This window comes from Lepus europaeus, chromosome 1, assembly GCF_033115175.1.
Source record: "Lepus europaeus isolate LE1 chromosome 1, mLepTim1.pri, whole genome shotgun sequence".
Taxonomy (NCBI): domain Eukaryota; kingdom Metazoa; phylum Chordata; class Mammalia; order Lagomorpha; family Leporidae; genus Lepus; species Lepus europaeus.
Window position 1 is genome coordinate 121,494,200 of NC_084827.1, and position 12,831 is coordinate 121,507,030.

Below are 12,831 nucleotides of genomic sequence, written 5' to 3' on the forward strand. Positions count from 1 at the left end.
GTCACTTTTAGTGGTTTTTTTTTTTTTTTTTTTTTTTTTTAAGATTTTATTTATTTATTTTGAGAGGTAGAGTTACGGATAGTGAGAGGCAGAGACCGAGAGAAATGTCTTCCATCCACTGGTTTACTCTCCAAATGGCTGCAGTGGCTGGAGCTGAGCTGATCCCTTCAGATCTTCTTCCAGGTTTGCCTTGTGGGTGCTGGGGCTGAAGCATTTGGGCCATCTTCTCAAGCCACAACAGAAAGCTAGATCAGAAGAGGAGCACTGGGACTCGAACCTGTGCCCATATGGGATGCCTGCACCACAGGTGGAGGATTAACCTACTGTGCCACAGCGCTGGCCCTGCCTTCAGTATTTAGATCACTCTTAGTCATCAGTTGAGAGAAGAGTTTTAGTTCATTTGTGATTTTGCTAAGTAGCAAAATTCTTTGGAGAGACAAGTTGCCCTTCTTTCTCCTGGCTGGGTTTTATTGATAAACACCACAACTTTTTTGGGGGAAATGTACCACTTGCAGCTTCCTTCTTTTTTAAAAATCAGGCCATATTGGCCATACATGGCTTTGAGTCATGAAGCCTGGCAAAGTGTATCAGTGTCTACTATATTGTTTCTGTTATTTTTGAGGCTTTGACTCCTGTTGGTTTCTTTTGGGGGAATATGGCGGGAGTAGATACAGTCTTAGATGCTGTTTAAAATGGTTCAAGTCTGTTGGTATCTTGCTGTAGAAGAAATGATGGACTCATTTTGTGAGATTTTCACCATCTGTTTTTCAAAACTCTGTATGTTGTCTCTTCTTTTATATCTGTCTTTCTATAAAGAGCTTTTATAGAAATCATAGTTGAATGTTACATTTCTGAGAGCTTTCTAATATTATACATAAATGGCCAAAGAGAAAGTCATATGAGCTTTCCCTATTCTTATTTTGTTTTATTTATCTTACCTTTTTCTGAAGTTTTTTTTTTTTTTGACAGGCAGAGTTGGTTCACCCTCCTATGGCCGCCGTGGCCGGCGCGCTGCGGCCAGCACACCGCGCTGATCCGAAGGCAGGAGCCAGGTGCTTATCCTGGTCTCCCATGGGGTGCAGGGCCCAAGCACTTGGGCCATCCTCCACTGCACTCCCGGGCCATAGCAGAGAGCTGGCCTGGAAGAGGGGCAACTGGGACAGAATCCGGCGCCCCAACTGGGACTAGAACCCCGTGTGCTGGCGCCGCTAGGCGGAGGATTAGCCTGTTGAGCCACGGCGCCGGCCTGAAGTTTTGATCAGTGATTTTAGCGTGCCCCAAAATAGTGTCAGTATGTCTATGTTTGGTTTGTTGCTTTGGAAAAGACAAAGACTCACTTGGGAATAGTAGTAAGTCCAAGAGAGCAGCTAACTATTCAGTTTAGGATCGCTCATACATTTATTTGCCTCTCTTAGAAAGTCCTTTAGTCAGTATTCTCTGGTACCCATTAAGTGCTGGGTTGCTAGCATTTATCTCTGCTTTCTATTTTTTCTTGCGATTTTTTGCTTTCTTATTATTGAGTACACCTAAAAACTCACTGCTTTAACAGCTTAGATAACTTGTTTTAACTATAATCAGCTTTCCTAAATTTTCACTTTTTTTTCTAGTTAGCTAGTTGAATAATATCTAGTATTCACATTTGTGCACTATTATTTTAAGCTTAAATAGGCAAGCATTGGAAAATATTAGGATTGATTTAAAATAGCCTATTTTTGGGTGTGTGCATAAGTATTATTTTTTCTTTTTAAATGTTTTTATTGTTTAGTTGTAACTATAATTACATAATGGTTTTATAGCAAAAGTTTCTGGGTATTTAGATGAAAGGTTTGTAATTTTAGAAGAGAAATCAATTGGAAATATTGGAATTGATTTAGAGACAAACTAGGCTGTAAATAAACTTAAACTCGACAGAAAATATGGGTTTAGATGGATGGCAGCACTTTAATTTTGAAACAGTTTCAGAATGGGATTTTTATTCCCAGGGTAAAAATAAACTTCATTTAAAAATATACTTATTTTATATTCTTTTTTTCTCTTTCAAACTCTGAAAGGTATATATTCTATATTTGTTGTGAAAATTTTGCTCATTTAAAGTATTGTAGTAATTTTATAAATTCAATAAAACTGAGCCATGTAAACAGTGTGGGGGAAAACGTTTAATAAATTTTTCATGCCACTAAGAAAAATTTAAGTATAGCATGTTTTGAAAGTTTATTGGAGAATGATCCTTTGGTTTTTAAGAGGGTAACATTGTTTGCTGCGTATTAAATGTAAAATCTAGTTTAAGTTAGTGCTGTGATGTGAGAAAAGATCTTAGGAGAAGTAATAGCCTTCAAAGCAGGTCACTTTACATGTCTAGGTCAGGCCTTCACCGTGGTGCACATTAGACACTCCTGGGGTGGGGTGGGCGTTTGGCGTAGTCCTTAAGATGTTGCTTGGAACACCTGCATCCCATGCCAGAATGCCTAGCTTTGATTCCCAGTTCTTAGCCAGATTCCAGCTTCGTGCTAATGCGCTCCCTGCGAGGCAGTAGGTGACGGCTCAAGGACTTGGGTTCCTGCCACCCATTGTAAGAGACCCGGATTGCTTTCCCAGCTCCCAGCTTTGGGCTACACCCATGTGAGAAACCCGGATTGCTTTCCCAGCTCCCAGCTTTGGGCTACACTGACACAGCCCTGGCTGTTGTGGGCACTTGGGAATTGAACTGGTAGTTAGGAGCTCGCTCTCTCAATTAGATGTTAAAAATTAATTTTAAAAATCTATTACCAATAAAATGTATAATGTTCAAAACAAAACAAACCTGAGTGCATTAAAACTTTGTGTTGCCCTGGTTGATCCAGACCAATTACAGCAACCTGTGGGTAAGGGTGGGACTCAGTCATCAGTATTTAAAAAATCCCACATGATTCATATGGGTAGCAAAGGCTGAGAACCACTGAAGTGGATGGAAACTCCTGCTTCTGATCGCTGTGTTTACAAAGAGGTAATTGTGTGTGTGTGTGCATACCTTTGTATCTCAATATATGTTTACACAAAGTTACAGATCTGTCTCATCTATATGTCTATCTCTCTTTAAAGTTTGGGACCATCTTCTTAACAGCCTGCGAGGCCAAATACTTCTAGTTCATAGCATGGTCTGAAGTTCAGCAGTATTGACTCGACTTGGGAGTTTGTTAGAAATGCGGACTCCCAAGCCCTAACCCGGCTCTTCTGAACCAGATTCTGCCTTTTAACCCGATCCTTGGTTTCTCCTGTGCACGTTAAAACTTGAGCAGCGCTGCTGGAGGTGTTGTTAGGACCAGAGTAAATCTTAAACACCTGCTTTTGCTCCTTTCTGGTTTTCTGTCTTAGGCAAGACTGACGTTTCCATATAGCTGGTGGCTCAAGTAGTTGGAAGTAGTTATACCCCTGCCATCCCTGTGGGAGATTTTCTCTCTCTGGGAAAGAGAGACTTTCAAAAAGAAAACAATTGAGTGTGTGTGTGAGAGAAGAGACTTTGAAAAAGAAAAAAAAAAATCTCTGGTGGCTACAGTAGCATACATAGCATAAACATTTTGGGAACTCTAAGCTGGCTTCCCTCTGTCTCAGGCAGATTTTGTCAGGGTGCGTTCTTCTTTGAAGGATGGATTCTTTTTTGTTACTACTTTAGGACTTCCTCACGTAATTTCTGAAAAACTTTTACGAAGTCTCATGGCTGCCCCTTCACATGACCTTCCCCTATGACTGCTGAGTTTTTCAGCAGGTTGGGGAAAGGGGAGTGAGTGCCTGTGTCTCTCACCTGACCCAAATCTAAAAACAGATAATGACGATCAGAACAGGCAGCTGCCAACAAAAAGCTGGCTTCATTCACATTCTGCAGTTGGTGGGAAGAATTCTGTCCCGGTCAGGGTGAGTGGTGTCTGAGCCCCCTCGACATCTCTGGGCACTAATGTAACTCAGGCAATGTGTGCTTATCCATCTCCAGCAAGACGAGTCATCCTCCAGGCCCTGCTTGTCCAGGAGCGCCAGCTTTGGGAGGGGCCCCTTGGTTGTGCAAGAGAGGAATTCTGACCACCAGGGCCCTCCCAGGGTTTCAGAAGTAGGGTTCTTAACTACCTCTTTAGGGAGAGCTGTGTCTAGGTATTTCTCAGGTGGCATAGACATCCTGAGGAACACAGCTTGGGAAGTACTGACCCAGACATACCAAAGGCAGACAACCAAGCTTTTATAACCTTAGGATAAAAATCTGTGGGCCAATCTATGTTCTGTTTTACTTATCTAGCAGACACCATTTTCTCCAAATACCAGGAAACTAACATTTCTTTGCCTGAGTTTATCAAAATGATATTTGAAATAAACAAAATAGAAATACTTTGTCTTCTTTGAGCATAGTCAATAAACAGTCTTCCTAAAACAGTCACCATGGAGATAGTTGATTTAACCTGTTATTTTATTTATTTATTTGACAGGTAAAGTTATAGACAGAGAGACAGAGAGAAAGGTCTTCCTTCCATTGGTTCACTCCCCCAAATGGCCGCCAATCCAAAGCCAGGCCCTAAGCACTTGGGCCATCCTTCACTGCCCTCCCGGGCCACAGCAGAGAGCTGGACTGGAAGAGGAGCAACCGGGACTAGAACCCTGTGCCCATATGGGATGCCAATGCTGCAGGTGGAGGATTAACCAAGTGAGCCATGGTTCCAGCCCTTAACCTGTTATTTTACTAACCGCTTTAGGTGTACCTACCTGTGTAGTTCATCCATATGAGTGATATTCATGAGGTTTATGGAAAGTGCATGGAAAAACTATGCTGGGATTTTAAAAGTGCTTTTGCATCAACATATTTTTTATTCTGTTTTCTGTGAATTTTTTTGAAGAACCACCATATAGTCAGCTATTACCAGATAGGGCTAGTGAGTGCACCTTTTGAGAAATTCCATCAAAATAGTTGCATGAAGGTAGCTTGTCCCTTGCCCATCATATCTAGTGATACATTGAATTATCTCCCTCCCCAGGAGGTGCGTTGTACTCCTGACCCCCAGGACCTTGGCTTGACCTTATTTGCAGATACTTAGTATAGGAATTAAGTTACACTGAGGTAAGTAGGATGGGCCCTAATGCTGTATGACTGTGTCCCTCTGAAAAGGGAAATTTGGAGCTAGACCTCTTCTGCAGAGAGCCCCATGTGAGCATGAAGACAGCTATCTACAGCCATAGAGAGAGGCCTGGGACAGCCCTACCCTCACAGCCCTGTGCCGACACCTTGATTGGACTTTGGTTTCCAGAACTGTGTGACAGTAACCCCCTGAATAAGCCACCAGTTGGTGGCGCTATGTTCCACCAGTGCTGGCAAAATCTAGTGTGCACCAGTGAGACCTATGCCAGGTCCCTTGTAACTGCTCCTTCCTGACTTCAGTATTCTGTATAGTGATTCCTAATACCATACTGAGCCCGTATCTGTTGGGTACCATTGGGTACTATGCTGCTTTATGTGCAGTAGCTTATCTAATCCTGCTATTACTATTCCTGTTTTCTGGATGAGAACTTGAAGGAATGGGGAAGTTCAGCAACCTGACCAAGGTCACGAACGCTGATACATAGCAGGTCCCAGACTTGAGCTTGGCATTCAGGATTTTGAATGCAAATAGGAAATTCCAACATTCGCTTAACACGTAGCCGGAGTGTGGGATTTATAAAACAGGCAGGAAGGACTCGGGGAAAAGAAGGGTAGGGTGATTGTGAACACTGCTTATAAGGCTTGTGGGGTCGGCAGCAGGGAGCGTGCTCGGGCTTGCTGCTCTCTGCCGCCCTCTGTTGACGGGTGAGAGCTGCGCTGGTCTGACTGGGCAATGCTAAGGTGGGGCGGTGTGGAGCCGGAAGACCGCCAGGAGCAGTTATGGAGGAGCTAGCAGGCTTGCTGGAGCGCGTCTGACTTCCCGCGATTCTCTCTCACACAGTCCGTGTGCCCACGGGGCCAGCTGCTCTCCGGGGCAAGGAGCTTCTGCCGAGGCCGAGAACGAAGTCAAGGCTTGCTTTTAGCTCAGGCCTTCTTCTCTCTGGCCTGGCTTCCAGGCCCAAACTGGATCTCAGCACCTGGCGAGCTGCAGCTGCAGGAAGTTGAAATCCCGTCTTCAGCTTTGGAACGCTCTTCAGCCTGGTCTGTATCAGCCATTGCTAGGGCTTGGAGAGCTAGGGCTTTACTTATGCACATGTTGAAATCCCAAGGGTTGTGAATTGGGTCCCTGTGGGAGATGGGGTGAGAGTGGACAGGTATGGAGAGGATCCAATTGCATGGTTTAGAACGTGGGCCTAGTGGGAGGTCCTTGGGTCTCTGGGGGTGTGCTCTGGCAAGGGAGAGGGTTTGTTACAGAAACCTGAGTTGGCCTAGCTTGTCTCTGCCTCTTGGCTCGTTGTGTGATCTTCCTACCCAGTGGTTCAGCACCGCTTTCCTCTAGCCCCGGAAGATGGTGTGGAACCATCTGGGTCTCAGGAACCATGGACTGTGAACTTCCAAATCGGTGAGCCAAAATGAACCTTCATAAATGGCTTCATATATGTTGCAGGCTTTTGGGGAGTGAACCAGCAGATGGAAGATCTCTCTCACCTTTTTTTTTTTTTGACAGGTAGAGTTATAGTCAGTGAGAGAGAGAAAAACAGAGAAATTGTCTTTCTTCCGTTGGTTCACTCCCCAAATGGCCGCTACGGCCGGTGCCCTGTAGCCAGCGTGCTGCGCAGATCCGAAGCCAGGAGCCAGGTGCTTCCTCTTGGTCTCCCAAGTGGGTGCAGGGCCCAAGCACTTGGGCCATCTCCACTGCCCTCCTGGGCCACAGGAGAGAGCTGGACTGGAAGAGGAGCAACCGGGACAGAATCCGGCACCCCAACTGGGACTAGAACCCGGTGTGCTGGCGCCACAGGCAGAGGATTAGCCTAGTGAGCTGCGGCGCCGCTCTTTTCCCTTCTCTCTCCAACTTTGGGACCCAACATAAAGCTTTCTGTTAGATCAACTCCTTTACGTTCCACATATAAATAAGACCACGTAGTACTTGTCTCTCTGTGCTTAGCTTATTTCAGATAAGACGGTGGCCTCTGGTTTCATTCATGATGCTACAAATGACAAGGGCAAATCCCTTGTATGCCTGAATAGTGTTCCATTGTGTATGTGTACCACCTTTTCTTTATCTATCATCAGTGGATGGACTTTTAGGTTGTTTCCATTTCTTGACTGTTGTAAATAGTGGCACAATACATATGGGGGTGCAAATCCTTTCAACAGAGTGATTTCATTTTCTTTGGACATATATGTAGTAGTAGAATTGCTGGATTATATGGTAGTTTTAGTTCTCTAAGGCATCTTCATATGATGGCTGTATTAATTTACATTCCTATAAAGTGTGTAAGTGTTCCCTTTTCTCCATGTCCTGACCAGACTTTACTATTGTTTGTCTTTTTGATAACAGCCAAGTTAACTGGAATGAGGTTATCTCTTTGTGGTTTTGATTCACATTTCCCTGATGATTAGTGATATTGAGCATTTTTTCAGTACCTGTTGGTCACTTATATGTTTTCAATTGAGAAATGTCTGTTAAGATATAGTTCCCATTTTCAGTTGGATTATTTATTTTGGGTATTGGGTTGTTTGATTGCCTTAAATATTCTGGTTAGATGTCTAGCTTTATATTCTTGTTAGAGGTATAGCTTACAGGTATTTTCTCTCATTCTGTAGGTCGTTGATTGTAACCTGTGATGTGTAGAAGCTTCTTAGCTTGCTGAAATCCCATTTGTCTATTTTTGCTCTTGTTTGCTGTGCTTTTGGAGTCCAAAAGGGTCCAAAAAACCCTTGTCCATTCTAACATCTGAAGCATTTCTATTATGTTTTTTTTTCTATTAGTTTGAAGTTTTAGGTCTTACATTTAGGTCTTTAATCCATTTTGAGTTGATTTTTGTACAAGATGAGAGAGCAGAGGCCTGTGGATATCCAGTTTTCCCAACAGTATTTATTAACAAGATTGTCCTTTTTCCATGTGTGTCATAAGCACCTTTTGTTGAAGATCAGTTAGCTTTAGCAGGGTGGGTTACTTTTTGAATCTCTATTCTATTATATTGATGTATGTGCCTATTTTAATGCCAATGCCATGCTGTTTTAATTACTGTAGCTTTTTTTAAAAGATTTATTTTTATTTATTTGAAAGAGTTACAGAGAGATGTAGAGACAGAGAGAGAGTCTTCCATCTGCTTGTTCACTTCCCAGATGGCTGCAATGGCTGGAGCTGTGCCGATCCAAAGCCAGGTGCTTCTTCTGGATCTTCCACGTGGGTGCAGGGGCCCAAGAACTTGGGCCATCTTCTACTGCTTTCCCAGGCCACAAAAGAGAGCTGGATCAGAAGAGGAGCTGCTGAGACTAGAACTAGCGCCCGTATGGGATGCCAGTGCTTCAGGCCAGGGCTTTAATCCGCTGTGCCACAGTGCCCATCCCATAATTACTGTAGCTTTGTAAAACATTATGTTCAAGATAGCTTTGGTTATTCTGAGTCTTTGTAGTTTTTAAAATAAATAAATATTTTTTTAAAAAAGCAGAGTTACGCAGAGGCAGAGAGAGAAAGAGAGAGAGAGAGAGAGCACGAGAGAGAGCTGAAGGTAGAAGGAGTTTCTTTCGGGTCTCCTATGGGTGCAGGAACCCAAGGACTTGGGCCATCTTCTATTACTTTCCCAGGACATAGCAGAGAGCTGGATTGGAAGTGGAGCAGCCTGGACTTCAACTGGTGTTCATATACCATAATTTGTTTATTCAGTCTTTGGTTGACGAGCATTTGAGTTGATTCCATGTCTTAGCTATTATGAATTGAGGTGCAATAAACATGGGGTACAGATAACTCTTGCATATGCTGATTTCATTTCCCTTGGGTAAATTCCCAGGAGTGGGATGGCTGGGTCATATGGTAGGTCTATCTTCAGATTTCTGAGGTATCTCCATATGGTCTTCCATAGTGACTTTACCAGTTTACATTCCCACCAACAGTGGATTAGGGTACCTTTTCCCCCACATTCTTGCTAGCATTTGTTGTTTGTTGATTCTAACTGGTGTGAGGTGAAATCTCATTGTGGTTTTGATTTGCATTTCCCTGACAGCTAGTGATCCTGAACATTTTTTCATGTGTCTGTTGGCCATTTGGAGTTCTTCTTTAGAAAAATATCTGTTTAAGTCCTTTGCCCATTTCTTAACTGGGTTGATGTTGTATTTTATCAAATGCCTTCTCTGCAGCTATTGAGACAATCATATGATTATTGTTCTTCAATTTGTTAATGTGGTGTATCACATTGATTGATTTGCAAATGTTGAACCATCCCTGCATGGGTCATTGGTCAGGGTGAGTGTACTTTCTGATGTGTTGTTGGATTCGATTGGCTAATATTTTGTTGAGGATTTTTGCATCTATGTTCATCTGAGATATTGGTCTATAGTTCTTTTTTTCTGTTGCATCTTCTCCAGGTTCTGGTATTAAGGTGATGCAGGCCTCGTAGTAAGAGTTTTGGAGGATTCTTTCCCTTTTCAATTGTTTTAAGTAGACTGAGAAGAGTTGAAATTAGTTCTCCTTTAAATGTCTGGTAGAATTCAGCAGTGAAGCTGTCTGGTCCTAGGATTCTCTTTGCTGGAAGAATTCAGCAGTGAAGCTGTCTAGTCCTAGGATTCTCTTTGCTGGAAGAGTGTTTATTACTGATTTAGTCTCTTTTCTGGTTATTGGTCTGTTTAGGTTTTCTGTATCTTCATGACTTAATTTTGGCAGATTATGTCTTTCTAGGAATCTGTTTTTTCTAGGTTTCCTAGTTTGTTGACATAAAGCTCTTTGTAGTAATTTCTGATGATTCTTTTTATTTTTGTGGTATCTGTTTTTACATTTCCCTTTTCATCTCTGATTTTATTGATTTGGGTCTTTTCCTTTTTTTTTGTTAGATGCACCAATGGTGTATCAATTTTTTTTTTCAAAAAACCAGCTTTTATTTCACTGATTTTCTGTATTTTTTTGTTTCAATTTTGTTTATTCTCTAATTTCAATTATTTCTTTCTTTCTACTAGTTTTGGGTTTGGTTTGCTGCTGTTATTGAGGTTCTAGGTCCTTGAGATGAATTTACAGCTCATTTATTTGGTATCTTTCCAGTTCCTGCATGTAGGCACTGATTACTTTGAACTTCCCTCTTAACACTGCTTTTGCTGTGTCCCATAGGTTTTTTTTAAAGATTTATTTATTTATTTGAGAGGTAGAGTTACAGCCAGTGAGAGGGAGAGACAGAGAGAAAGGTCTTTCCTCCGTTGGTTCACTCCCCAAATGGCCACGACGGCTGGAGTTGCGATGATCTGAAGCCAGGAGCCAGGTATTTCTTCCAGGTTTCCCACATGGGTGCAAGGGCCCAAGCACCTGAGCCATCCCCTATTGCTTTCCCAGGCCATAGCAGAGAGCTGGATCGGAAGAGGAGCAGCCAGACTAGAACCAGCACCCTTATGGGATGCTGGCACCACAGGCAGAGGATTAACCCACTGCGCCACGGAGCCAGCCCTGTCCCATGGTTTTGATATGATATATTATCATCTTCATTTATTTCCAGAAATGTTTTGATTTCTGTTTTGATTATCTATGACTCACTCTTTATCCATAAACATGTTGTTAAGTTTCCATGTGTTTATGTATGTTCTAGAGATTCTTGAGTTGATTTCTAATTTCATTCCATTATGGTCTAAGAATATGCATAGAATAATTTTGATTTTTTTTCAATTTACTGAGACTTGCTTTGTGGCATAGCATATGGTCTATTCTAGAGAATGTTCCATGTACTGATGAGAAGAATGTGTATTCTGCCTCTGTGGGGTAAAAGGGTCATAGATATATGTTAGGTCCATCCGGTCTATAGTGTGGATTAGCTCTGTTGTTTCCTGGTTGATTTTCTCTCTGTTGATCTGTCAATTGGTGAGAGTCGGGTATTGAAGTCTCCCGTTATTCTTGTATTGGAGTCTAAATATCCCTTTAGGTTCATTAAATTTTTTTTTTTTACATAGCCAGGAGCCATGTATTTGGGTGCATAAACGTTTATTATAGTCACATCTTCCTGTTGGATTAATCCCTTAATCATTACATAGTACCTTATTCATCTTTCTTTTTTTTTTTTTTAAAGATTTTATTTATTTATTTGAGAGGTAGAGTTACAGACAGAGGGAGATATCTTCCATCCACTGGTTCACTCCCCAAATGGCCACAACAGCCAGAGCTGCACCGATCTGAAGCCAGGAGCCAGGTGCTTCTTCTTGGTCTCCCATGTGGGTGCAGGGGCCCAAGGACTTGGACCATCCTCCACTGCCTTCCCAGGCCACAGCAGGACTGGAAGAGGAGCAACCAGGACTAGAACCTGGCGCCCATATGGGATGCCAGTGCCTCAGGCAGAGGATTAATCTGTGCCACAGCACCAGCCCCCCTTCTTCATCTCTTTTAACAGTTGTTATGTTAAAGTCTATTTGTCTGATATTAGGATGGCAACACCAGCTCCTTTTTGTTTTCTGTTAATATAGATTATCTTTTTCCATCTTTTCACTTTCTGTCTGCATGTATCTTTGTTGGTCAGATGTGTTTCTTATAAGCAGCAAATAGTTGGGTCTTGTTTTTCAGTCCATTCAGCCAGTCTATGTCTTCTAACTGGAGAATTGAGGCCATTTACATTCAAAATGTAACATTCAAAAGTAACAACTTTGCCCTGCCATTTTCCCAAAACTATTCCTACTTTTAATTTCCTTTGGATTTTTACTGAGAGATTTTCTTCCTTTACCTTCTTTCATAGTGATGACCATGTTTCTGTGTTTCTGTGTGCAGCTCATCCTTAAGCATCTTTTGTAGGGCTGGAAGGGTGGTGACAAATTCAATTTCTGTTTGTTATGGAAGGTCTTTATTTCATCTTAATTCATCAATGAGAGCTTTGCAGGGTATAGTATTCTGGGTTGACAGTTTTTTTTTTTTTTCTCTTGAGACTTGAAATATCTCTCACCATTCTCTCCTAGCCTGTAGGGTTTCTGAGAAGTCCACTGTGAGTCTAATTGGAGACCCTCTCAAAGTAATCTAGTGTTTCTCTCATGTACATTTTAGAAGCTTTTCTTTATGTTTTACTGTGGTGAGTTTAATTACAATGTGTCGTGGTGAAGATCTCTTCTGGTCATATCTATTAAGGATTCTGTGTACTTCCTGTACTTGGATGTCCCTTTCCTTCTCCAAGTTAGGGAAATTTTCTGTTATTATATCACCAAAAAGGCCTTCTAATCCTTTCCACACTTTCAGGAACTCCTAGAACCTGCATACTGGGTCATCTGATAGTATCCTGTAGATTCCCAATAGTGTTTTTTAGTTTTCTAATTTCCTCTTCTTGTTTTTGGTTTGACTGTATAATTTCCTGTGCTTTGTCTTCTAAGTTAGATATTCTTTCTTCTGCTTCTTTTGTTAAGGCTTTCCACTGTCTTTTTTATTTATTCTATTGAATTCTTCATTTCATTTTGATTTCTCTTTAAGATCTCAATTTCATGGGAGAAATTTTCTTTAATGTCCTGTATGGATTTCCGAAGTTTGTGAATTTGCTTCTGATTACTTCTGTGTAATCATATGATAATTTTTTGAATTCCATTTCTTAGATTTCTTCCATCTTATCATCTTCACAATCTAGTATTGAAATGTGTTCTTTTGGGGGTGTCATGTAAATCTGAACAACATACTCCTGAATGGACAGTGGGTCATAGAAGAAATCAAAAGAGGAATCAAAAACTTTCTAGAAATAAATGAAGATGATAATACAACATATCAAAACCTATGGGACACAACAAAAGCAGTG